The sequence below is a fragment of the Anoplophora glabripennis genome, unplaced genomic scaffold (genome assembly GCF_000390285.2).
Source record: "Anoplophora glabripennis isolate ALB-LARVAE unplaced genomic scaffold, Agla_2.0 scaffold491, whole genome shotgun sequence".
NCBI classification, from domain to species: Eukaryota; Metazoa; Arthropoda; class Insecta; order Coleoptera; family Cerambycidae; genus Anoplophora; species Anoplophora glabripennis.
The window spans coordinates 203,897-229,765 of NW_019416602.1; positions in this window are offsets into that span (position 1 = coordinate 203,897).

The window sequence follows — 25,869 nt, forward strand, 5'->3', positions numbered from 1 at the left end:
TCCTCACGCGATTAGGGAAACTCATTTTCAACATCGGCTCTCGGTAAATATTTGAGCTGGCATAATAGGCGATGTACTTGTGGGTCCCTATTTCTTTGAAGGACGACTAAATGGACCGACATATGCTGACTTTTTTTAGTTTTTTGGTCCTGTGCCGTGGCCACCTCGGTCACCCAATCTAACTACAATGAACTTTTATCTTTGGAGTCACTTGAAGTCATTAGTATACAATACTCCAATTGCTACGGTGGAAGAATTACGAAACCGTAATTTGCATTGAAAAATTCCCCAAAAACTGAGAAGTATCTTTTTATCTTTCAACGACGATTTGATTACGCGGCTGGTCTACAGCACGTAACTCATCGTACCGCACACGGACATGACCGTTCCAGAGAAAATATTTTGATCCATAAATTAATAAACTTTAATTTACGAAAAAAAAAAACGCAAAAATAGAACTTTTTCGTATAAGACTTCTATTACAAATATCGTTAGGAAGCTGTAGTTTAAATTTTATAGATTATACACCCCACACCCTGTATTAGACGCTGGATATCAATATCCGATCTGTCAAAATATATTACAACTAAATCTGTAAATCCTTGCGTAATTGGATAAAAAGCAGAAATGTTTGAAAGAGGTCTAACAGTTACAAGAATTTATGACTATGCTTAACAGGGAATGTTCTATCCAAATACACAAGTAAAAATATACATTATTTATTAACAAAGATAACATCCGCGGCCATTTTGTTTGGACTTAATTTGTTTATCTACTATTATTTTCTTCACAAAAAATCGTGCAACTTTTGTATTTCACATTTTTGATAACTTTAAAAACAAAAAAGTTAATGGGGAGTCAAAATATAGTGAATCACCCTGTACCTTATCTGCTTGATAAGAATTCAATACAATTTGCAAGAAGCTTCGTTCCAGATGGAAATTTATTTTAAATTTTTACTTCATTATGAGTTACTGATTATAGAATTAGTATTATTATTATTAAGGACTCATAATAATTTTAGCTTCCTTGTTTAAGTTATACAATTATAAATCATTTTAAGATATGATATATGCACCTACAAGTAATATGAATACATTTTCCAATGTGAATCCTAAAAATGAGAGATGGACAATCAACATCATGAACATCAAGAACGTTGTCTTCATTGCAAAAATACTGTATTGGTCATCTAAATTCGGCTTCACAATTTCACTATGCTTACTTATGCTTCACAGTTTCAATATATTCACTATATTTCACAGCGTAAATGCAACGGCTACAGTTTTAGCAGGATTAATTTGTATGGTAGGTCCGAAATGTCACTATTTAATGAAAAGGTTGTTAATGGAATATCTATTAAGTGAAACTAGCGATTTTACAGTATTTTAGATATCATTTGAATATAATGAAACGACAAGCGGTCCAATAATTTAACCCTCTAACTCCGTTAGACTTCCATAGCGACATAATTCCCAAGAGGCTATTTTTATAATCTGGCTTCTGCTTATCAGATAACATTTAAAATATTTTAAGACAAAATCTTCTTCTAAGTGTATTGATTTGAGAATAGTTTAAAGTAAATTATGACTCAAGAGTGTCAATTGCTTTAGGGAAGTAAATTAATGCAAATACTGTCAAATTATTCCCAGGTGTAACGTAACCAAGCTGTTTCTCATCTATAATGTGGCCTAAGACGTTATTATATCTTCCAAATAAAAAAAAATTTATTTGTGAACTATTATCTGCGCGTCCATTATTTCCAAAATTTTAGAAATAGCCGACAGAGAGAAGGTTTTGTACTGAAGAAGAGAGTTAATCTTAGTTAACGGATTTACTTTCCACTGACTGGAAAGAGGTCATAATACTATTCACTCATTAATTAAATGTGTATATCGAACGGTAAATTTAGGTATCTAGATCAATTAAGGTCATACTGAGTTATTAGTAAATTTGTGTAAAAAGAAGCTTGGTTTTCGATAGACGATTATTTTCTTATTATTAGGAACTTGACCTTATTTCCACAGATATCCATTCGATTTAGTAGGTATTCGGTTGAAGAAGGTGGTCTGCTTTATATTTTGGTAAGGTGTTATGTAACTGTGCTAGGGAAATCTTTTAAACTAGGTCACTGTTCACGGTCAAATGTGACTGCTAATACCGATGTCTAAAAGATGAATGGGAAATAGTTGCTATATTTTGTAACAATTTTTCTATCTATATGCCACTTTACGTTAAAAATTCAAAGTAAACTGTTACAGTGCAAATTATTAATTATTTTTTTTAAATATCTTCTCTAGGTGTATACATACATGCTTTGTATAAGGGGTACATTCCAAAGGAAATAGGACTTTTCAAAAGTATGTATTTCTAATGCGCCCATCTATTTCATTTCAATTTGTCGGAATCGGCAATTTCATTTATCGGAAAGGTAGATCCTTTACTGGCATAATTTCATCACATTCGGACGAACAGAAGTGGAGTTATTGCGTCTGAAGCAGTATATTTTTGTCATTGGTACAAAAATGACCATCAAATATTAAGTTTTGTCTTAAACTTAGTAAAACTTATACCGAAACGTTTCGTTTGATGAACCAAGTTTATGGCGATGATTGTTTATCCCGTGTCAGAGTTTATGTTTTAAAAACGGTCGTGCGGATATAAATGATGAGCAACATGTTGGCCAACCGGAATCCATGATCACAACAGATTCCATCAAAACTGTGCGTGAATTCATCAAAGATCAGCCAAAATCTTCATTGAAATTCATGGAATTGGAACTGAGCATCCCAAAAACATGAATTTATCTCATTTTGACCGAACCTTTGGGCCATCTAAAAGTGTTTGCAAGGTTTGTTCCGCACAAGTTGACTGACGACCAAAAATTGCTCAGAATTCAACACTCTAAGGACACCATCAAGGAGACCAAAAAGCACAAAAACTTCCTTTATAACATTGTGACTGGTGAAGAAACGTGGTGTTTTCAATATATTCCAAAAACCAAACGCCAAAGCGCCAAGTGGAAGGCGCCAGACGAGTCAAAACTCAAAAAATCTCATTTTGGAGAAGTCCAAAGTGAAGACAATGCTGATCTGCTTTTACGATTCCAAGCGTATTATCTACAAAGAGTTCATTCCACCATTTTGGCATTTGCTGCATCGTATTCGTCATATTCGGCGAAAATATCGCGCAGAAGGAAGTTGGTCATCTCAGCCGATCGACACTTGTGACCGATTTTTTAATAAAAATCGCATTTTAAATGTCAACCACTCCCCGTTTTCTCCTGATTTGTCACCATGCGACTTTTACCTTGCGGAAAAATGCATTTGCTGATGAAAGGAGAGCGTTTTGTAGACGTAGAAGCCATCCAAAAGGCTTGCACCTACATCCTGAAGAACACCCTAGCCAACGATATAAACTTTATAGACCAGGCAATTTAGACAATAAATCAGAAAATTATTTCTGATGAACCGTTCGAGTTGCGGTTTTCGGCATTGTCTTCGGAAAGATATAAAAAACGTCTATCTATTACACTTTGGGGCTGGATCGAAACTGCATTGCGGGTGCATAAGGAGCATCTTGGAGTGCATCAATTTTTCCAAATTTTCTAAAAATGGTAAAAATTGACTAAAAGTTGTAGAAATTTGTGTGCACGGGTTTTCGGGGTCGGAGATTCCGATTCTGACACTAAAAAGTATGCCCGACGCCCCTGGGGCCCCCCAGGGGGGCAAGGGAGACCTTCTGTAAAACATCGAATAGCTGAGAAATTGCCATCTAAATTTCCACTGGGGGGTTTTTGGTGTCGGGGATTTCGATTCTGACACTAAAAAGTATGCCCAATGGTAAGGTGGAACCAGCCGATTTTATACCTGTCAATCTCTACATTGTCGATAATCGAATTTTGTCGCCTAATTGTTATGCATTATCCGCAGTCGCACGGGTCCAAGAGATTCTTTTGAAAATCTATGATCCATGAAATATTCTTCGGTTTTAAGGAATATTTCTTTGATTTAATGAAATGTGTTTCCTGGGAACGGATTGTCCAGGATTTCTCCAAATCTACGACAATTTTTCTCAGTGATAGACAAGCTAAGATTAATGGATATTTTCCAGTGTCAGATTCGGAATCCCCGACCCCGAAAACCCCCGAGTAGAAAAGGAGGCAGCTATTCGATGTTTTACAGAAGGCCCCCCTTGCCCAAGGCGTCGGGCATACTTTTCAGTATCAGAATCGAAATCCCCGACCCCAAAAACCCTTGCACACAAATTTCTACAACTTTTAGTCAATTTTTACCATTTTTTAAAAATTCGGAAAAATTGATGCACTTCAAGATACAGTTTATGCACCCGCAATTCAGTTTCGATCCAGCCCCAAAGTGTAATAGATAGACTTCTTTCCTTATATTTTTCCGAAGACAATGCCAAAAACCGCATCTCGATCGGTTCATCAGAAAAAAATCTCCGTATTCTGGGTGATTTTGGTCTAACTTGCCTGGACTATTAAACATACTTTCAGACCATGCTGTGTTGAGTTGGAAGGGGACTATTTTGAGTAAAATGAATGGTTTTGCTAAAAAAACTCTGTGTTATTCTTATTTTTAAATAGTCCTGTTTACTTTGGAACGCACGATGTATATTGTTTCATTCACATAGAAAATGACAAAATTTTTTGTTTCAAAATATTTTTAGGTTTGTACAAAATAAGTTTAATTTAATTTAAATAAGTTGATAAAAAGGTTCCTAACACTTCATAAATGATATAATAAATTTTTCTTCATAAATTAGACATTTTCATTTTCATGTCCAGTAAAGTTACTAAGATTTTACGTAAGGTAGTAAGAAAACCTTAATGCACAGTACAACATTAAACAGCAGAACGTCTATAATTAAAGAAAACTTGTTCAAATCCCAACAATTTGGACCTCTTTTCCAATTTTTTAAACAGGTGAGAAAACTGAAGCGATTGAAGCAGTATATTCCGAAGTGAAGAAGCAGTATTCCTTCCCCTTTAAAGTCGGCTTGGACTACCCCGTATATTTGGCTAGATTCCCTGAGATTCGCATAGTTAAAGCGTATCCAACCTTGAAACCTATTGGCCGCAGTTCTAGATCTAGTCGGAGTCAAGAATGTAAACAAATTCGAATCGTCTCTCTCTAAAAATTCAGCTCGTTTCAATTTACCCTGGAGGAAAAAGACGGCAAATGTTTACATATCTGATTAGCGGAATATATTTCAGACAGTGGACCAGAAACATATGGCCAGCGGGGCATTTTATTAATAGCTCTAAACCACCAGATAATTTAAGTTTATATTATTACGATTATGTAGATTTTTGATATCTATCTGGGAGCCCAGCTGTTTACATAAAACATTTTGCTGTAAAATTTTTAGATACTAATTGAACTAAGATATTGTTGAAGACGGATTTTTCACCTAGTAGGAATCAGAGTATTTCATGGAAACAAAGGAGTAACACATAAATACGGTTTGTAAAATTTGTAAAACTATTCTGCAGAAATAATACATGCAGGTAATCAAGGAACAATTGGATTTCGATTGAAACATTCATTTTTAAAGAAATTGGGTATATTTTAAATAAATTTGGAAATCAAAAACGTAAAATTTTCTGAGAAAGTCGTATACATTTATAATAATTTTATAAATTGTTTTTCTAGTTATACGGAGAATTATCTCAGACCCTGTAAATATTTTTAGTAAATAAATAAATATGCTTGGAAGGAATTTAATTAAAGTTTTCAACGGCATGAGAAATTTTAACTTCTATAACTTTTAATTAATCTAACTATTAACAAATTGAGAACACTGAATTTATTAATAACATTTATAATATTTTCACTGAGAAATATGAATTTAATCAAAAACAATGGGAAGGAGATGCTTAAAATAGCCTGGATCTATTTTCAGAGCCGACAAGATTTTAATTGCTGCATAACTGTAAAGCTCTAATTAGGCTAATGAAATCGTCTTAAAGGTGAAAATTTTCTTATTACAATTTTCTCTCATTTAGCTTAGAGTTTATCACATAATTTTGAAACCAGATAATAAAATAATTCAATTTTTACGTTTATTTATTTCAAAAATTACACAGACTAACAAAAAAAATAGCGGGTTTTTGAGACGTGACCCTACCTATTTTTAGTAAAATTTTCCAAATCCAAAAATGATAAGTGTGTAGGTTGGATGGCCAGTTTGGATTTTTTAAATTTTTGGAGGGAATTGAGGGTGAGTGGAGAAGCCATAAGTCAGAAAACCCAGTGGAAAAGATAGGTGGGTTGGATGGCTAGTTTGGATTTCTTTAATTTTAATTTTTGAGGATTTTTGAGGGTGTGTGGGAGGAAATTCACACGTCAGAATTTTTTTTATCATTTTAGGATTCAGCGGAAAGTTAATTTTTCTAAAGATAAAGTTAATTAAAAACAATTCAAAAAATCTTATCAAATAAAGCCAAACAATATTCTTCGACACCCGAATTCGATCTTTTGCATAACTAGATTTCTGGCATCGAAGAACATTAAATTCATTGGATAAAATTTTTTAGAAAAGGAAATTGAATTTGTTTGAATTAACTTATTACTTTTACAGTAAAATAAAAAAAAATTATTCCAATTCATCAATCATTGATACACAAAAAAAAAGAAGCATTAAAAAATTTAAAACAGCCTCATGATGCTTGAAAACGACTCAAAAGAGTATTGAAATAAATAATAATAATTGCACGATACACATGTATTACACAACAAAATTGACTGACATATTCATATACAATATTAAAAAAAGGGGTCAAAAATTATTCAGAACACATACAGTACATTCCAAGGTTAGAAATCATAGGACCGAGGTCACGTCAAGGACACACAAGATGAAACAATCAGAATTATAAGTTGTCGTGGTGGGGGTATTCGCGCAGATCGGTGCACGCACCCCCCCACTTTTGGTATGAGAACAAAATGGCGTAGTTACAAAAGCATTTTAGCCATTTTATGAGCCTATTTGTCGTTTCTTATCCCGAACGTTGAGCATTGGCGTCATTTTACGTGATTTATTGTGTTGTGTAAATAAATGATTGTTCGAGTGTATATAATATATATTATTCTACAAGGTACTGTAATATTAAGGACAAATTAAGTGTTAGAAAATAAAAGACAATATAAAAACTATGAATTGTGGTATTGAAAGGAAATATGGCGTTTCCGGATTTTGATTTACTTTTTTAAATGTTACTTTACAACAATCTGAAACATAAAATAAATTTATTTTTTTTTAGTTAATAAAATGTTTTACAATTTAACTGTTTAATGTGATTCGTAAGAAATTAAAATTATAGTCTTAAATGAAAATACTGTTGGTAGCTAAATGTCTTCAGCCCATTCAATGGTAACAAAATTGAAAGAGGACTGTCTTTCAATTTAATATTTTTTATGCCGCTTTATGTGAGCAAAAAATGCAACTTAATTTTTCTCGAAAATGGTACATGCTACCGAATTTCGACAAGTATACCTTTTTTTTGTAGTATGTTTTAGAGTTTACAGAACCGTTTAGAAATGTAATAAATTTTTATTTTTAACATATTTTTTTATTGTAGGTACCCCTCCAATTACCTGTATCGGCGACACTGCTTTTCAGAAAGAAACCGTTTGCACGTTATTCTTAACGCACAGTTGATGTTTACTCGGGTACAAATTTTTACATTTTTATCTTTAGCCTATTTAAAGATATTAAGGAAAACCATTTGGAAAGTAACAAATTCAACACACTGTATCTCGAAAAAAGGGCGTCTAAGAAAAAAACGTTACATGAACTACCTCCACTATTTTACCAAGAGGAACTTGCACACAAGTTCAACATGAACGGGACACCCTGTATAATACATATTTGTGTTCTGATAGATATAACGAGCGTTCAAATAAAAACGTGATCGAAGTTGGCTCTGACACATTGGACGTAGGGAGTAGCTTATAGCGACCAACTTAACCTCATTTCTCAACGAGCTGTATAGCAGCTGTCAGTTTCAATAACGTTAATGACTATATAACTTTATTTTAAAGAATAATCGTGATAACAATAACAAACAATTAAAGGAGCTGCGGAAAGTGTCCCCCTCCTTGTTATAACAATAAATTAAAGCAGCTGCTGAAAGTGTCCCCCTCCTTGTTCCAAGCACTTTTCACACCTGTTCCTCAAAGAATTAAAGACATTTTCTAAGATGCTCGGGGTATTGTTAATTTCACGAATCTTGTCTATAAGTCGAGCCTGCAGATGGTTTAAATCAGGAATAGGCAGTTCAAAAATAGTGTTTTTAAGGTAAGGCCACAAAAAGAAATCACACGGCGTAATATCACATGACCTCGGTGGAAATTCATGTTCAGCATTGAGACTTATTAGTCGATTTTGGAAAACTTCCCTCAACATATTCATCGTCTCGCCTGCCGTATGTGCCCTTGCGCCATCTTGTTGAAAGTAAAAGTTTGTAATTTCGTTTTCTTCCAGCTGGTTAACAAAAGGAGCGATAATTTCTTCTCTATACCTTTGCGCAGTAAGAGTACCATTAAAAAAAATAGGTCCATAAATCCTCCTTCGATTGAGAGCACACCAAACTCCAATTTTTTGAGCGTGTAGAGGGCCCTCGACAAAAAAGTTATCTGGTTTTTCAGAAGACCACATTCTCATATTCTGTGAGTTTACGTAACCACTTAAATGAAACCAGGCTTCATCAGAAAAAAAGGTGATATTATGAAGTTCACCGTAGTTGTTTAAAAACCATTCACAAAATACAGCCCGTCGCGGAAAATCAACTTCATGAAGTTCTTGCTGACAAGTTAAACGATAGGAGAACAAACGCAAATCTTTTTTTAACACTGTGTGGCAGGTACCGACTGATACTCCCACCATTTGTGATAAAACACGTACAGAAGTTCTTGGCGCATTTTCCATTATTTGTTGGACATTTTCTTTTAATTCTTCAGTCCGCTTTTTAGGTCGGCCGCTTCCTTCTTTTCTTGTTACACTGCCCGTTTCACGAAAAACATTAACACAACGCTGAACTGCACTTTGAAAAATTTTGTACTCAACAACGCCGGGAAATTGATTTTGAAATTCTATGAAACATTCCTCAATAGAATACTTCCATATTCCATCAATCTTGCGTCCATTTCTAAAGTAGGACTCTATGATAAACACTTTTTGTTCTTGAGAAAACACCATTTTAAACGCTTTTTAAAACGAAAATATTCAAATTGATAGCGGCGATATAGCGCTTTGACAGATGACGTTTAAGTTCATTTGCTATACGCTACGCCCTACGTCCAAATTTTCAGAACCAACTTGACCACGTTTTTATTTGAACGCTCGTTATTTGTATATTATACAATAAATGTTTGTTTACGCAATTCTTTTCATTTTTCATATTTTTGCCTTGTACTTATAAATTTATGTTAATAAATACTGAATATGTAATTATTCAGTAGTTTGATCTTAACTATAAATATTTTTAACATTGAATAATTTCATTAATAAACTGGTTTAACTTAAAAATAAAAGAAATCTAAAATTCGCTTTTAAAAAACTTTTTCACGTAAATAACCGTCTTTGCAAATCATTGATTAACCTCATTTTCTGCTGCACATAAATTCCTGGCTTTTTTATTAGTACATCCCTGTTTAGTGCAATAAAATTTCACTGAATACAATCCTGACTTTGTATACCAAAAGTGGGAGATTTACTTCATTCAAGGTCCCTAACAAAAGACATCAGTGATCAAAGGTGCCGACAATAATGATATAATTCTGATTGTTTTATCTTCTGTGTCAAGGGTACAAGTCAAAGGTCAATGTCCGCAGGTTAAATGGTAAAGGTCTATTACCGTAGGTCAATCGCTGGAGTTGAAGATTAGAACGTCAGAATCACTTGTCGGAAATTAAGGTATCCTAGCCCAATGTCAGAGGTCAAAAATCAATGGCCAACTGTCAATGACAAGACGTCTAACGTTAAAGGTTTTGTGAAGGATTTAGAGGTATTTTAAAGTATTCCGAAGATTTAAAAGTATTTGCAATTTGTATTTAGAAGTAATCTGTAGTGTTTTAGTATTTCGGGACATACATCTGGTGGTTTTTGTGGTATTTCAGGTATTCAAGATATTGCGACTATTTGGTGATTTTTTTATATACTTCGAAGTTTTTAACAGTTTTCAATAATAATTCTACCGCCATTTTGATGAATCTCATAACGGATTTGAAGAATTTTTAAGTGTTCTGAAGCTTCTTTGACGTATTTCGTCGAATTTTAAAACCATTTTAATCCATTTTATTTGTTTTCGAAGACGTTTCAATGCGGTTTAACATTTTTACACAATTCTTTTATTCTCAAGCTGTTTCGAAAAATTTTGCTGCACTTTGAAGCTCTTTTAGTCTTTAGTCTTTTAGTGCACGTGCACAAGATGCACAGAATCGGTTTACGTTTATAGTTAATTTTTTTAATTAATTTTCTCGAAAACAGAAGCATTAGACCATCAGTTGCTTAATAAAAGTTGCTCATTTTCGTGCCGTCGATCCCTCTTTTCAAAGTACGCACTTGTTTCAGAAACACCCTATATATTAACTATATAAGGGAGTCAAAAAAGACCTTGGATAAAAGTAAGTTTTTTTAAATAATCTTTTTCTGACCAATCTATAGCAGTTCAATGTAGAAAAAATATAGAGACACCTTGTAATTTTCTTATGGCATTAAAAGTATGATAATAAAACAGCCTTGCTACCTATTAGCCAAGAAAATATACGAGTATACAAACACACCATTTGCTACAAGTCTAAATAACATGTAGATATATTTCATTCATTTCACTTTGAGAGTAGAGATTCCTGTGTCTTAATTCAGAAGATAAATGTTTCATATTAGTTTTAAATATAAATATAAATATTAATCTAACCATATATTAGAGTACTCTTTGAAGTTCCAACGAGGCATTCCTAGTTTACAAGATACTGGGCCGTATTCTGTAATTAAATTAAAACTATCAAAATTCGAATTTATTAGATAGTAGAACATGAATGAAATTATATCAATTCGGAAGGATTTCGTGACCTTTACAGAATAAACAGAAAGTGTTTTTTGAATGTTAGGCGTCCCCACACATGGTTTGTTTCACATTATCGAATGTTTTCTTTCTCTCCTTTCTACGGCTTTAATTTATATCGTTTTCTACGGTATCTTGTTATTAAACGAAACAAATTCAAATGTATTCGTTCAGGGGGCATTGGCCGGGAGGAGAATATTTATTACGTTTGAATTGTGTATTTCTTAGAATGATTATGCGACGGCCGTTGTATAATTGAATAATAATTCGTTTGTAGGTAACTGCCTTAAAAAAAATGAGTTTTCGTTATTTATATTTTTATATATTTTTTTAAATAAACTAGCATACAGTAGATGACAATTTATTAATCTGTAAACTGCTTGAATAAATATTAGAAACTATTTCAAATGAATAAACAAAATGGCACAAATAATAATTATCCATCATTTTTATTCATCAGGATACTTTGATTGAAATCTGAAATTGTATTTTTTAAAATGCTTGTAACTTCTAAACAATAACGAATCGGACCTATGCTTATATTAAAAAATGTATGAATTTAATGCGATTACCATCTGTCAAAGCTTCTCATAGAACACCATGAATTTTCATATTCAACATTACGTATATTCAATATGGTGTCCTTCAATATACAGGGTGTGGCACTGTGGCGTGTATAATCTATAAAAATTAAACTACAGCTGCCTCATGATATTTGTAATAGAAAAGTCTTATACGAAAAGTTCTATCTTCGCGTTTTTTTTTTGTAAATTAAAGTTCATTTATTCAACGAAAATGAAGGCCGACCCTGTGTTATTTATTAAAAACTTTGGAAATGTTTTTATGTGACCCGAGATGCAACCTTATAATTTAAGACGGTATAATCTAATACTAGTAATATTAAAAGAAGGTTAGGTTGTCAAAAAATTTGTGCAGTTAACTGATTTTGTATTTGTATTGAATTCACTATTTACTTAATTATTATTAAATATTAAGCATCGTCCATCGACCCATCAGTGTTAAAAAGTGAAAGAATCCAGACAAAAGTTTTTATTTTGTAATTCCACGATGCCGATGGTGACAGAGAAATTTTTATAAAAAAGTAAAAAATAAGAATAGCCTGCCGATTACATTAAAAACAGGTTCTTATATCTTACTTTGTCTAATTTTTTAGTCTGTGCACAAACTAGTTTTACAATGAACCGAGAAAACAATACATATATTTACTACCTGTATTTCTAAACGTGTCGATATGGTGTTAGTGTATGGTGCAGTCGGAGAAAATGCACTCGTGGCGACTAGGTTAAACCGGGAATGATGGCCACAACGTCACCCCCCCCCCCATGTGCAAATACAATCCTACAGTGTGTTCAGCGGCTGCGAGATACGGGAAGTGTTATTCCTCGAGGAGAAGGACGTGGTCAGCAAGTGAACCTTAATGTTGAAGATGCAGTGTTGGAAAAACTTGACGAAGACCCCATAATTAGGTAGTACTCGACGACTCGCACAGCAAGTAGGAATCTCATCTCGTACCGTGCATCGCATATTAAGCCGCTAGCTGTTGCAACCCTATCATCTGCAACCAGTTTAACAGATTTTACCCCCGGATTGTGATCAACGAATGCATTTCTGCAGATGGTTTTTACGGTAATGTGCCAATCAAGTAGACTTTCCGCTTATGTTTGTGTAACAGATGAAGGAGGCGACATTTTCCCGTGATGAAATGAATTTCCATAATATGCACATATGGGCCGATGAAAATCCTCACGCGATTAGGGAAATTCATTTTCAACATCGGTTCTCGGTAAATGTTTGAGCTGGCATAATAGGCGATGTACTTGTGGATCCCTATTTATTTGAAGGACAACTAAATGGACCAACATAATGCTGACTTTTTGGAGAATCGGTTACTTAAATTATTGGACGATGTTGCATTTCAAGTTCGAGTAAGCATGTTTTATCTTCAAGATGGGGCTCCTCCACACAGTACTAGAAAAGTAACGGCAATTTTGAATGAAATGTTTCCTCAGCGATGGATTGGACACTTTGGTCCTGTGCCGTGACCACCTCGGTCACCCGATCTAACTCCAATGGACTTTTATCTTTGGAGTCACTTGAAGTCATTGGTTTACAATACTCCAATTGCTAGGGTGGAAGAATTGCGAAACCGTGTAGTTGAAGCTGCTGACACAATTAGGGGAATACCTGGAATTTGGGAAAATATAGGCCAAAATTGGGTGCGTCGTTGCCATACCTGTATCCGCGCTAATGGGGATCAATTTCAACATTTTCTCTAGAAATGGTCAGTTTTATTTCATTTTGTTCCATATTTTAATGGAGTTTGCTTAGTGCACGCAGTTGGGAACTACAGATGCTTACGGATGTGGTTTTGTTTGCGAACTCTTGCAGTAACAACAATACATTTAAGATAATAATCACTATTAATTATTATTATAAGAAAATATCAGTTTTTTTAAATATCAAATTTTTTAGTTTGTACTTTTGCATTGAAAAATTCTCCAAAAATTGAGAAGTATCTCACTATCTTCCAACGACGATTTGATTACGCGCTGGTCTACAGCACGTAACTCATCGTACAGCACACGGACAGGACCGTTCTAGAGAAAATATTTTGATCCATAATTGAACTTTAATTTACGAAAAAAAACACAAAAATAGAACTTTTTTGTGTAAGACTTTTCTTTACAAATGTCGTTAGGAAGCTATAGTTTATACAAATTTACTCTGCAGTGTACACAATTTGCAGCTGTTCTCTTATATTGTTAATTTCTCAAATAATTTCTGCTTCTAATTGTTCGATGTTGTATACTGCTGTTTTAAAAATCCAGTGAACTCGCTGGCCACAATCTAATCAGTCGATTGTCATAATATTTTTTCGAAAATTGAATTGCTACTCTTACAGTATGTACGGTTGTCCCATCTTGTTAAAAGTAACCTACTTGCGTGACATCATCATGTAATCATAATCATAAAATAGGGGTTCGATATCTTCGAGCTGTGATATACAGAAAAATATAGGCCTTATACGTATTCTTCATATCGCTACCCACTTTTCAGGGATGTAAACTGGTTTCTACAAATATATCAGGATTTTCTGCAACTCAGGTTCTATAATTTTAATTATTTACGTAATCTTATATGTGAAACCACGCTTTGTTAGTGAAATAAGATCTGTCCAATAAATTTTTATTCATGTTCTCTATAAACCACTCACAGAACTGTAATCGTTTTACGTAGGCTATGGGAAGTAATTCCTGAATAACAGTTACCTTGCATGGGTGTAAATGCAGTTGTTTTTTTTTGGAACTTTATGGCATGTAGCAACTGAATACTGAATCCTAAAATAGAAATATTATAATATAAACTATTATTCAATCTCGATTTCAAAGGAAAGTTTAAAAGTTAATTTATTTTAGAGATCCGAATTTGAGAATATTGGCATGAACTTTATTAACTTTGATACCGACTTTATAGAACTTTGATTTATTTATTGCTATATACAGGGTGTTTTTGAATAGAGTAGCATAAATGATACCAGTGAATCTACATTTCAAAAGAACACGATCTGCAAAAAATCGCTTTAGTAAAATGTTCACCCCTGAAGAGATATGGGCCATCAAAGTTTCCAAAAAAATTATGACAATTGGCTGTAATTTGAAAACCGAACGAGGTACAGATGCGAGTTTTCAACTATTTTTCGAAAATTGTAACTCCTCGAAAGGGGTTGAAATAACCACCCCTCAAGCCATTTTTTGCCATAACTTTTATATTTCGTAAAAACTCGATATCCAAAAATACGCATTAGATAAACTGGTTCTTTTAGAAACTTTTACCTCTCTAGCAATTTTCCTTTAAAACTTTTCGTTTATTAATAAAAAAATAAAATGTATTACCATTCACCTCACACCGTATATGATTGCAATCAATCAAAGAAAAACTAAGTGTGCTGCTGTCATGCCAGTTGTCACAATTAACTCTTCTGTAAGTTGTCACTGTTATCAGCTAAATACTTTTTGGGTGTAAATTAACAAGAATTATGCCAAATTTTACTAATGATGAATATGTGGACATGCTACAAGTGTTTTTTTCTACGATCGTGCAAAATTTACTACTTATTGCACTACCTACTGTGCCAAAAGTTTAACTTTTTTTACAGTAGTACAAAAAAAATATTGATTACAAGTTTAATCTAAGCATATCCATAAGTACCTAACGTCTGACATTGACAATTTGCGCAATTAATTTCCAGTTGTCAGTTAAAATTTTAATATTATGTAAAATACTGTTAAATAAAATTTGAAATAAAAACAATCGTAGAAAAAATGTTGCGTGCAACATGTGCAAAAAGCATATTTGTTGCACTTAACATGATTGCAGCTCTCAACTTCGTCTCGAGCTGCAAACTTCATGCATCGTACAACAAATACACACTCTTTACAGTAGTTGCACAAATAACTGTTTGAATGTCGCAGAAACTTTTATTAAATAGAAGTACAATGAAAACGAAACTAAGAAATAATTTATTATCAAAAAGAGAAAAAACAAAAAACTTAGTTAAAGGACATTTTCAAAATAATTGCCATTTCTTTCTAAACACAACCTAACACGTTTATCAAAGTTGTTACGGACTCGAGCAAAAATTATGGGATTGTTGCGAATCTCATCAGCCGCCGCGAATATTCTTTCCTGTAGCTCTTCAACACTGTCAACTGGGGTCGCATAAACAATACTTTTTATATGTCCCCAAAAGAAAAAATCCATGGGCGTTAGATCGGGAGAACGTGCAGGCCAAGAGATAGGTGCCTCATTGCCGCGACCTATCCAACGATTCGGGTAATTTAAATTAAGCCACCGCCTAACTACTACAGTGCTGTGAGCAGGAGCCCCGTCATGCATGTACCACATGGCCTGACGTACATTTAATGGTACTTCCTCCAGAAGTGGTGGTAGATGCTCATTTAAGAACTGCAAATATTCAACAGCACCAAGTCGATGAGGTAAAACAAAAGGGCCGACAAGCACATTTTCTACAATTCCTGCCCAAATGTTTAAACTAAAATTATGTTGAAATGTTGTCATAGATACTTCGTGAGGATTTTCATGAGCCCAGGAATGAAGATTGTGCATATTGGTTAAACCATGTCTTTGAAAAGTTGCTTCATCTGTGAAAAGTATCTTTGAGGCAAAATTCAAATTATTTCTTAGAATATTAAGATACGATTCGCAAAAAACAACTCGCTTATGCATGTCTGGTTCAAGTAGAGCTTGAACTGGCCGGTGGTGAAAAGGATATAATAAATTATCATGGACAATATTCCAAACAACACTATGGGACACATTTAAGTGCATTGCTGTTTTTCTCGTACTAGTCTGACGATTTTCGTCAAACTCTTCAAGTACTGCATCCTCAAGATAAATAGTACGAACAGTAGGTCTTCGGCCGGTACCCTCAATATGCGGCTGTATTTTTCCAGTTTCCCGAAGTCTTCGTTCTACCGCCGAAAAAGTTTGTCTGTGGGGAACTTGACGATTTGGATATCTCTCATTATACGCTCTTGTTGCCGCAGCACAGTTTTTGCGACATTCAAAATACACTTGTAGCATGTCCACATATTCATCATTAGTAAAATTTGGCATAATTCTTGTTAATTTACACCCAAAAAGTATTTAGCTGATAACAGTGACAACTTACAGAAGAGTTAATTGTGACAACTGGCATGACAGCAGCACACTTAGTTTTTCTTTGATTGATTGCAATCATATACGGTGTGAGGTGAATGGTAATACATTTTATTTTTTTATTAATAAACGAAAAGTTTTAAAGGAAAATTGCTAGAGAGGTAAAAGTTTCTAAAAGAACCAGTTTATCTAATGCGTATTTTTGGATATCGAGTTTTTACGAAATATAAAAGTTATGGCAAAAAATGGCTTGAGGGGTGGTTATTTCAACCCCTTTCGAGGGGTTAAAATTTTCGAAAAATAGTTGAAAACTCGCATCTGTATTAGTAAACAACCTGTAAAAAATTTGTTATTTGTACCTGGTTCGGTTTTCAATTTACAGATAATTTTCATAACTTTTTTGGAAACTTTGATGGCCCATATCTCTTCAGGGGTGAACATTTTACTAAGGCGATTTCTTGCAGATCGTGTTCTTTTGAAATGTAGATTCACTGGGATCATTTATGCTACTCCATTCAAAAACACCCTGTATATTATCGATAGCTTTTTCTGTAAGTACAATTGATCTGTCCGTAGATTTTCATTTGCAAACATAGTGTTTGATTACAAATTTTTTTGACAAGAGCACATTTCTGGTGTAAGAAAGTTTGATAGTTAACTGTAGCTGTACCTTCATTTCGAGTTCCACATCGACAATGAACCATTACAGTAAAAGCATCTTATTCTGGATTAAAAGGCATAAATATTAACCTCAAAATTTTGTTTCTGTCACAATTAACCAATAATCAAAGTTTCTAAAGAGTTTAGCTGTGAAATAAACACGACTTAATTGTAGTAAATAAGAAACAATAAAACGACGGTAAAAAATAAAATGAAACGATAACAAACAGACACGGCCGATGGATGCTATTGAAAAATGCTCAAATGTCAATTTACCGTTGTCGATCATAATGATTTGTTAACAATAAACAGTAACAAACCATTCAAACAAAATTACTCATCACGTGGCTTTTAATGATTTATGAAGCCTCTGTATGGATTTGATTTTATTACGTTGCACTGATGAAATATAGAATGATTTTAGAACTGGAAAATAAATTAAGATGTGTTAGCAGAATGTTGGTCCTAAGAATTTTTCTTTGTGTAAATATTTCAATGTTTTTAAAACGGCGCCGATTACTGAATTCACAACAGATTTTTCAGCGTACTTCAGAAAATCCTGCCCCCGTTCAATGTCCTGCTGGAAAATACCAGCGGCATAATTCATCTGCCTAAATATTACCACCTACATGACGCCTAAACCTTCTAGGACGGGCAGTTCGGCTTAATACTTGATCTTCTGTTACGTCAGGGTAATGTACCGAAATTAAATTTGAAAATGAAAGTGAGAAATTAACCATAACGGACTTCCCCTGCTTGTTTCTGATATGAAATTATATATGAATTATGTTAAGCAACGATGTACAATAAAGTTCTGGTTAGCGTATTCCTAAAATTTCTCATGCAGAAACAGAATGCGTTCACTGGAATGAAAACATAAATATTTAAAAATTCAGTAATGAGTGACAGCCCTTGCTGACTGGGATGGAAACAAATGTTTTATGAGAATTAATTAATTTCCGAATAGTTAATTTTGGTTTGAAGTATTGGGAACTGTTGCTTAAAACAAAAAGTTTGATGTACAGGGTAATTCACTCTATTTTGACCCTCCGCCATTAACTCTTTTGTTTTTAGAGTTATAAAGAAATGTGAAATACAAAAGTTGCCCGATTTTTTATTAAGTTTTCGAAAATGATACATAGTAGAAAAACAAATGAAGTCCAAACGAAATGGATGTTAACTTTGTTAATTTAAATGGAATACCCTGTATATTCTTACAAGCTTTTATTTAAATTGCCTTATTAGCATGGGTCAAATCTTGCAAATCAATTTTAAAACAGTTAAGTATCCCCAACCAATTGAGCTATAAAATGTTATTTATTTCTTTCCTTGGGAATTCAATTTTTTGCCCGTTCATTTTTTATTACACTTTGCCGGCGTGCCGGTCGCCGACTGCACTCTTTGCCTTGCACAGGATCAGGTTTTACAGTGGACTAGTTTCCAATGCCGATGCCGTGTATAGGGGTATTTTTAAAATATTTTCGAACTGACTTATTTTTATTTTTTTACAAAACTGTATTTTTAAGTCCCCTGTACATTCAAAAATTTTTTTTTGGATAAGTTCTGAATCACTCTGTACAGGAATTTATAGTGAACGTCATTATTATTACTTGTATGACCAGAATATGACAAGGAGTTAACTATTAGTTGTAGAACCAGCGCTATTATACTCGTAGAAACACCGATGGAATGTACCTGTCCTGTTTTGTCGAGAATTTTGTAAAAAATACTCATTAATTTTTATTAATTCATGTGTCAATAGTTTCATAAAAGCATTATTCAGGGTGTGATTAAGTTTATAGTGCCTTACGAGAATTTTTGTATACAGGCTTGTAAAGTTCAGAAAATTTACAAGTAAACTTGAAAAATAAAAATATGATTATTTCCTTATTCTGAATGTATTGTCAGCTTGTAAATGGTCTCATATCCATGAAAAAACTTATAACTGGTGCAGTGAAGAGATATTGTTTATAACTTGAATAGATTTTCTAAAATCCTCGTCGAAAGAATGCTATAAATTCTCTGAAAATTACGCATAAAACGTGATAAAATCTAGAAATTATACATATCTTCACCATGTAAAAGTAATCAGAACATGCATAACACATTTTTAATTCTTGAACAACATTATATGAAAATTTGGCATAACTGGGGTCCAGTTGTATTGTTGTAGAATTTCCAAGGCACTCGTTTGTTTCGTGAAGTAAATATTACTAAGTATTAATAGAAATAATTTTGTAGAGTACCTGCAAAATACCCCCAAAATATGGCCTCGCAGGCATTCATTTGAATTCAAAGATGTTTTGTTTTCAAACATTTTTCATTCTGAAAGATTCCGTCGACGTGTCAATGAAATTATTTTTTCCCATTATCTAGACATTTGGTGCCAAAGAAAATAAAAGAATTCATTGAATTATATTTCAGCAAACAGTAGCTACGTACCATACAAACAGATTTTTATCAATCTTATGTTATATACAGGGTGATTCAGAACTTATCCAAAAAAATTTGGAAATAGATGCGGCATGAGAAATGGAGTCAATATCGTAAAAAAAAATTTGTAAAATCCTTATAGTTTCCGAAAAAAAAATTATTGAAGTTATAGTACATTCAACGACTACATAGCTGAACAACTGTAGTCTCTAGCGTCATTTGCAATGCGCGTGGAGAGAATACTGAAATCGTATTTTGCAATCGTCGTTGCAACAGTATTTACCTGTTATCTGTTGTGTTTACAATATTTTTTTAGTAGTTAATGTCAAAAATGGTAGCAACTCGGAGTTCATGGATATCGTTTTAATTTATGGTGAAGCATTTGTGTTATGGTGAAGCAAGACAACATTTGTGTTAGTTCGTAGAAACTGAGTAAGACGGACCCAAATGTGTTTACAGGTTGGTGGAATTTGAACAATTGTTGTAAAATCGGGTATGTCAAATGAATTTATTATTTAAAAACACAAATTAATTTTATTAAATAATAACGGCAAAAGCAGTTGAATTTGCCGATATAAAATAGGTGCGATAAAATTCTATTTACATATTTCTTTCCTTGCGAAAGTTTTTGTCCGTTTTTATCACACCGCCATGCCGGTCGCATTGTGCGAAGTCAGGTTTTACAGTGAACTAGTTTCCAGTGCCGTGCAGAAGTGTATTTTTAAATCATTTACGAACTGCCCTTTTTGATTTTTTCTTTACAAAATTGTATATGTAAGGGTCCCCTGTACATCCAGACTTTTTTTTGGATAAGTTCTGAATCACCCTGTATAGAGTAATTATAGAGCATTAATGGCGTTTGATAAATGTATATAAAAAATAAAAAATAAAGGGTGTCCCAAATTTCACGCAAGAAGTAATTTTGATAGAAAACAGGTTTTTAATTAAAATTATTATGTATGGAATAGTATATCGGGTAAATGGCCTCAACGGCTTTGCTAACACATACGAACTCTTTTGTCGAAATTTTCTATGCCTGTTTTGCATAAATGCTGCTGAATTTCGTTGATAAAGCTTAAACTTCAAAGAAACCGCAAAGAAAATCTGGGCAATCAATTCTATGTGGTCTACAACCATATCTTGCAATTTAGGAACAAAAAAAACTGGATGCGATATCGAGTACCATTAACTGTTATTGCTTGACCGGCCGTATTTTCGAAGAAGAATGGTCCAATGATACTCCTAGCCCAATATCCGTACCAAATAGTGACACGTTGTGGATTCATTTGGTTCTCAACAATCGCTCGTGGATTTTTTGAACCCCAAATGCGACAATTTTGTCGATTAACGAAGCCATTAATGAAAATGAACCTCATCGCTGAAGACGATTTTGTTTAAAAAATCAGCATTCACTTGTTCCATAATCTATTTAACGGATTCTCTTCGTTTTACGTGGTCAGGTCAGTTCTTGAGTCAATTAAACTTTGTAAGCATGAAGGTGCAGAACTGCTTCGATGTTTTGTGTTGATAGACTTGTTGAGGGACGACCAGAGTGTTGTCACTTATTGATCCAGTATCCCTGAATTTTTCAATTAATCTATTCACAGTTAATGAAGTTAAATAGCTATTCCGACCATATTTTGTACAAAAATTGAGAATTGCAGCTGCCAAACATTCATTATTTTTAAAATATGAAAACACCTGGTTCTTTTGTGTAGCCCTCCAATTTTAATATCTCTAAACTATCAGCTGTAACGATGTCTTTTTTTTTCGTTGGCAATGCTTTAGCACACAAACGGCGCAAAATTCAAATCTTGGGACACCCGATAGCTACATTAATTTAGAGACAATATTTACATTCTCATGTGTCTGGAGCATATTTTTCCTACTCATATTCAGTTTCCAGAGAATATGTACCCTATAAACAAAATTATTATACTATTTGTCTCCTCGAGTAGGTAATATATTATTTTAGGACGTATCTGTTCCATATGTATTTCGTTCCTCCAAGATACACAAGAGCTTTTAAGTTATTGTACTCGGGCTATTATATGTTATAAATAATTTAAGATTTGGTACGAATCCAGAATTTAGGTTAATCTTATTTGTTCTACATCATCGTTTCCATTTCAACACTGTGTATTATGGATGGTTTCGGTAAACAGACCATTTTGTGCACGGGATTCCAGAGAAGATGCGGAGGCATAAATTGAAATTTGTTTTCATTTTCGTTGCTCGTATTTTGATACCTAATAGAAATGAGTCAGCGTGTCCTGAAAGACATAATAGAGTTAGCCGAGTTTTGCAAACGTTTTGTATTTTATCAACATGTTCAACACTATAAAAATAGGTCGGGTTAGTTCCCGTCGTATTTCGAAATATAAATTCGGAAAAATCCAACTGCAGCCACTACAGGGAACAAGGAACAACAAAACGTCGAATTTTTTTTTTGGATATTACTTCAAAACATATCGAAAATATCATAAATGAATCATAAAATCGTCGTTTGCGTAAATTGCATTTTTTTTAATAATAACTGTTTTTAATAATAACCGCGATACGCCAACATAACTGTCACTTTAAATCAATTTATCAATCAAGTCCATTTTTTTAAATCAATTCATCAATAATTTTTATGTTGATAATTCATGCAATAAAAGTTAACGTTAATAAACGGCCTACACGCGGGAGAGGGGGCTCCGGAATCGCGCACGCACGTGAAAACCGCCCTCGTTCGTTTCCCAAATTTTTTAACCGAAAATGAAACGTTGAAGTCAGAAATCTCGCACGCGACCGAAAGCTGATGTAAAAGTTTAACCCTTTCTTTAATTGTCTCTAAAAGCACGGTCCGATACGTAAAATAGTTAGTTAGATTTTCCTTTTTTTTGTATATTACCGTACAAATAAGCTCTATTTAATGCAAAAAGAGCGAATTCTCGAGCGGTTTTTGACTGACCTTGGGACAATTTGTTTATAACGCTGTTTTGCATATCCTATTTTGTTAGTTGTAAGGAGCTACTTAATTTCAACTTTTTGAAATTTTGGAAGCTTCAAATGCCCATTTGGAGGCGGTAGGTTCCACGAAAGGATCAAACACAGTGAAAAATTGATTCACTCTCAAATATAATTTTTTTGACATATAATGTCGCAAATATAACTTTTTACATATAATGCATTGTCTAACAATGATTAACATATATTTGATAGAAATCTGTGAAATGCTCTCACAAATAAAGAATAACGGTAATTAGCGCTGACATTAGAGTAACCCGACGTGCATACTAGGAGGTTGTCAAGTCGAATTTTGCACATCATTTTGCCCTGAAAAGGACCGCTTGTTTGTGTATGCGCACGCGTGCCTGTGCGTATGTATTTTTAATAAACACACGAAATTCCATAAAAATTTTTTAACACGCATGAATTTTTCCAAAAAAAAAATTTTTTTACCGTAATATTAACGATTTTTATTTATATGGTTTTATAGATATTACTTCTATTTATATTTTATATTTAATCTGTATATTGTTTTAGTATGAATATTATTTTACTTGTAAATTTGTATGTTTATCTGACTTAGTTGACGAATTTTACTAAATATTTATGGGACTAAAAATGTTATTTTGATAAAAAAATATTAACGATTTTTATTCATGCTAGTCAATATTAGACATCCATCAACATATTTGCTAAATAATGGTAATGATACAGGTCATCGACTTCCACAAGTAAATCCTAATGATGATTGAAGGTTAAGAAAACTATATAAATCTCTCATTTATATTGACTATGCTTAGCATAAATAAAAATCGTTAATATTTTTTATCAAAATAACATTTTTAATCCCATAATATTTTTGTAAACTTCGTCAGCTAAATCAGATAAACCTACAGATTTACAAGTAAAATAATGAAACAATAATATATAGGTTAAATATAAAATTGTATAAATAGAAAAAATGTATTTAAATGTTAAAAAGTAATATGAAACCATATACTTAAATAAAAATCGTTAATACTAAGATAAAACAAATTTTTATTTTTTTTTAAATTTTGAAAAAAATTGTATGGTATTTTGTGTGTTTACTAAAAATACACACGCACACGCGCACATACACACAAACAAACTATGCTTTTCAATGCAAATGTTGTATGGAAAATCCGACTTGACAACCTCCTCGTGTTGCATTCTACTCTAATGTCAGCGGTAGTTGTCGTTATTCTTTATTTGTGAGAGCATTCGTCGGTCGATAACCGCAAGGTTTAAGGCGTCAGTACTTGAATCGATGTGTGCTATCTGCCCGGGTTTCGAATCCCGCGGCCGGTAGACCGTAGATTAGCTATGCTTATACAGAGGATTGGCACCCTCTGTGCAGGTATGGTAGGGTCGAAGAATGTTGGCTTGGGTGAATGTGAGAGATTGACAGCGGTTGGCATTTGACCGCCCCCCTAATTAATGAGGTTTTCCAGGTTTCCCTCATTCCTGCACTGAATGGTGGTTAGGGCCTACTAACATAAGTCATTCCTGGGCGCAAATGCGTCCTGCTTAATAATAATATGTCGCCTCCTCTCCCGCACAAGTCTCCGACTTCTGGGCTAATTCTCGTAGTTGGAATGAGGAGTAGAGATATTATTATTATTATTATTATTATTATTATTATTATATTTTTGTGTACGTAGTTCTTTAAATTTAAATTCAAATATATGCTAATGATTGTTAAACAAGCTACATTGTATGTCAAAAAATTTATATTTGAGGGTGAATCAGATGGGCATTTGCAGCTTCGTGGCCATGAAGACTTTTGACCAGTGATAAAAAAAGTAAAACATATCAATTTTTCAGGAAATTTCCATAAGGTGTGTGTGGGGTCCTTTGCCACTTATTTTCAATTTGCCAAATTAGTGTCACTTTTTTCGAGTTACTTTTTTAATATTATTATTCTACATACACTTCCCCGTCATAAAGTGCAATGAAATGTGTACCTACTAATATTTTTTTCAAGATTTCAGGTTTTAATTCGACTGGGGTAATGAAGTCTTCTATTTATGAAGTACACTCTATTTAGGCTGAAATTGCTTAGGATAAATAGTGAGAATGTCGGAAACAGTAATTTTTAACTGAGGACAACATTTATTTTATTGGGCGTCTGTGTTTTCCCTAATTTTATTCTCCTCTTTTAAAACCATGTAATATTTGTGGAAATTCCAGTCTAGATCAATAAAGCTAGTTTTACATAGAAACTAATAAAATGTAGTAAGAAAGTGTTCAATAAATTTAAGAACGTGAAAGTGTATTTAAAATTATCTTTGGCTGCTTTTCTAGGGAAATCCAACTGTGCCTGTGGCAGTGTTTCATCCTCCGAAAATTCAGATCCCGCTTGTGTGCATGACATTCTATTTATAAATAAAATTCCGTGAAAACCACACAATATAGGAGTATAAGCTACGCTGTCGACCTAAGAGGTTGTACCAACCCGAAATGCACTACGGGTCTATATTTAAAACGTAAATATGTGGTGTTATGGTGGGTAGACATCTATTTGTAATCGTTATTAAAATAGAGTAAATTCACTTTATCTGCATTAAAAAAAAATATAGATTCAGCATTCCTTTGTCATGAAAATAGTATAGTAAGTATAGCAAGTTAATTTGAGTAGAGTGTTGGCAGAAAACACCTATAAAAGATATTGTGTCTACCGGTTGACATATTTTACTAATGCTTGCGTCCCCTAAAAAAGATACGGTGAACAGAAATGAATTTTTATTTTAGAGATTCCAACCTAATTTCAGCATTTTAATGTTTTCGTGTTTAAATACAGGTGGACAACAGAAATAGATCCTTAAGAGTGACCTTACACTGTATCGATATCTAGGTTACCTATGTTTTCTTTGGTTCTTAATCTTATTTTCCCTTTTATTTTAAAATATTTTTAATAAATTCTCCCAGTATCTTGTAACCTTTGAACTGTTAATTTGTCGTCGGATACGGTA